Consider the following 3,685-nt stretch of genomic DNA (forward strand, 5'->3'; position numbering starts at 1 on the left):
TTTTTTTTTTTGTTTGTTTGTTTTTGTTTTTTCAGTTTTTGGCTGGGGCTGGGTTTGAACCCACCACCTCCAGCATAAGGGGCCAGAGCCTTACTCCTTTGAGCCACAGGTGAAGAGGTGAGCCCCTAAGAAGAGTTTTGAAATACGATGCAATGATGTTGAAGATGTAGCAATATTTTATTAAGTGAAAAATTTTGGAATTAAAAGCTTTGTACTAAATAATATTCCTTTTGAAATGAGAAAAACAAAGTTAACTTTCACATATTTCTTCCCTTGTATAGATATAAGACTATGAAGAAATATTATTTAATACTAAGCACTGAGCTACACAAATTTTTTTTTATTTTAAAGATTCTAATGATCAATAGCTCGTAGTTCTAGTAGATAGATTGTAATGTTAATAGATTGTAGTTCTAGTTCATGATCATAAGGAAAACTGTGAATTTATCATTTTTTAAAATATTATAAGAGAAAAAGTAGAAAATGGTGACCTATGAACAACTAATAACATGTTATATCAAATTATTTGAAGATGGAAGGAAAAAAATTCTATGACAACTGGAAGATAAAAATTTATCTCTAAGTAAAATTAAAATTGATTGTGTTAGTTTCTAGGATGAAATTTATTTCTGCACTTTCCAGTCACCTGGATTTAAGTATCATTAATGAAATCTAGAATCAAGCAAAATTAGTTCTTCCTCTGGCGCTATTCTCTAAGGAAGTTTTCTTGATTATACTTACTTGAGAATGGTCATTTCAGTGCAACTGTCACTCATTTTCATACATATTATGTAATTCTTTCAACCACCATCAAGTAGGAAATTATCATTCATACTTTATTTGGCATTGTTATTCTAAAAATATTTAAGAACTACCCCTCATAATAATTGATTGAGAAGGATTTGAAATGAAACATCATGGATTTTAAATCAATCTCTGGATTGATCAACACTATGGATTTTAAATACAAGAAGATAAACATTTAATTTGTGTTGAATACAGTGAAAATGATAACTGTTTTGTGGTCAAAACAACAGCAAAAATTAATTACACCATAATGCTTAACTGAAGTTTTAGTTTTTGTAAGAATATATGTATATGAATACAGCTCATGCATTTGAGCTTTTATTTTTTTACACATCAGTAATTTCTCTCACCAACATTCTAAATAAAGACCCCAAATACTTCCAGTATTATACATGATAAAAACTTAAGAATAACATAGAAACATTTTCATTTAGATCTTGAGATTTCTGTAAAATCAAGAATACGAACTGGACAAAGTGGCTTATACTTGTAATCCTAGTACTTTGGGAGGCCATGGGTGGAGGATGAATTGAAACCAGAAATGTGAGACTAGCCTGAGCAACATAGTAAGATCCCCCTACAATAAATAGACAAGTCAACTGGTCATGGTGGCTTTTATGCCTGTAGTCTCAGCAGCTTAGAAGGCTGAGGCAGAAGGATTGGTTGAGCCTAGGACTTGGAGGTTGCAATGAGCTATAATGATGCCAAACAGGCCATAAAATGCACATCCCCAACTAAATATTTTCTATAGTTTCTTTCAGATCAGAAAGAAATATATGGCTGTTTTCATTTGTTTCTGGTATCTTATGGAATGCAGTCTCTTCATATAGCACAAGTATATGATTAGGAGGCTGGGTTGTCACTAGGCAGAAGGAAAGGCTTCTCAAGAAAGATATCTGATCTTTCTAATAAACAGAGTCTGCATATTTTTTATTAATAATTTCTAAGGTCATTTTAATACATATCTAGAAAAGGTAACAATAAAATCTTTGACCTTTTTTCTTAATGTTAACTTTTATAAATTCAAATCAAGCCAGAAAATGCCACATTTTTCTCTATGATTCATATATTAACCAGAACGACTAGCATGACTATGAGAAATAATAAGTATCCAAGAATTTTTTCTAGGTACTACAATTTTAATGAATAAATAAATCAAATCTATTTCCTTCTCTTGCTGACAAGAGTTATCAGAATTTTTAGCGAATGAAAATTATGGCTATACTAGCTGGAATAGGTACAATTTCTAGGAAGCTCCAAAAATTCTGGGTAGCATGTAGTTTAAAGTGAATTGCTTATTCTTGATACTAAAAATCTCTTATCTTTTTCTATAATATCCAATCTATAAATCACCACATTCAAATGATTAGAGGAAAGAAAATTTTATGTTTCCGTTAGTACTTCTATTATGATGAAGATTTCTTCTCTACTACTATTTAGTCATTTCCCACATGGGGAAGATTTCTATAACCTCTGTGAATCATAAATAAGTATAAATTCTGAATTTAAGCTATCATTACCATTTAAGTATGGAATGATTCTAAGACAGAATATGCACTTAGTAATCATTTCTTCATCTTAGAATTAGACTAAATTTTTTGACTCAATATTTTTTCAGATTTAATTGTATCTTTAGTTAAATATATTTGTCTATGTGTACACACACATATACACCCTTGAACATTGTAATTATAAGTTAAACATTTGTAGCTCATACACTTCAAAATTTTCTTTCTTTCATAGCACTATCCATCAAAAGTGAATAAGAATAAGAGGCTTTTATTTGTTTGTGTTTGTGAGTCCGTATGTGAGTACATGAACAAAAGTCAAGGAATGAAAAATTGGAAATCATATTATGACATGGCAGTTGTATGTTTCTCCATGACATGGTATTCATAAAATATTTTTCTTTTTTGTTTTTAACAGGGGCATTTACTATTATAGGTGTCCTTTGTGTACATATAATAGAGATTTACATTTTAAAAATTTAGTAGTGACTTATTTAGTTTAATAATAAGGTGCTACCTCACCCAATGAATTCCTCCCTTTCTCTCCTATTGGACCAATACATTGTATGTAAGAGTTGGGGATGTCATGAGTCATTTTCAAGTAACATAATCAGTACCATGTTCCTGATCACTTAGGTAAAATTTCTCTGATTAAGGCTTTTAGTGCTACATTGAAACACACGGAGTCCAGTGGAATTCTGAAAGTATAGAAGTTTAAAGATTTGAATGTAAGGTGAAAAGTGGATTATCATTGTTCATCATAGAAATGTACAAAATTCTGGGACTTAGATTGTAATGTTGGAAAATGAGTTACCCTATGTTTGATTTATAAAAGATAAATAAATAAGAAGCCAAATGCTGTGAATAGCTATGTTAAATGCAGATCATCAAAATGGTCATAGTGAAACTAAAAATTATTTAAGAATAAAAAGTAAAAGAAAATCATTAGTTAATCAATCCATCACCATGTGAACCATCACAGAAATAATAAATTGAATCAGTATTGATCTTGGTCTGTGTCCTTGTTCATACAAAGACAGCTAAAACAGCATACTATCTTTTGGCCTATGGCTTCAAGATTAGATTTTATGTTTTATTAGCAATAAGATTGAGGACGTGACTGTGATAATTAAGGCAGTGATACATTTCTGAATGAATTTGGCATCCCATTAATTAAATTAGGACAAAGGTCTATTTTTAATGTCAAACTAACTACATATTGATATCCAAAAACTGATAATTCCTGCTTTTGGTCATGATGGGCCAACACGAAAAAGATTTACCTTGATATCTCAAAAAGGCAGAAAATCATATAAGACGTTTAAAACAACAGTTTTCATTTGGGGCAACAGAACATTAATCTTTGAGAT

The sequence above is a fragment of the Otolemur garnettii genome, unplaced genomic scaffold (genome assembly GCF_000181295.1).
Source record: "Otolemur garnettii isolate 467f Iridium unplaced genomic scaffold, OtoGar3 scaffold00076, whole genome shotgun sequence".
Lineage (NCBI taxonomy): Eukaryota > Metazoa > Chordata > Mammalia > Primates > Galagidae > Otolemur > Otolemur garnettii.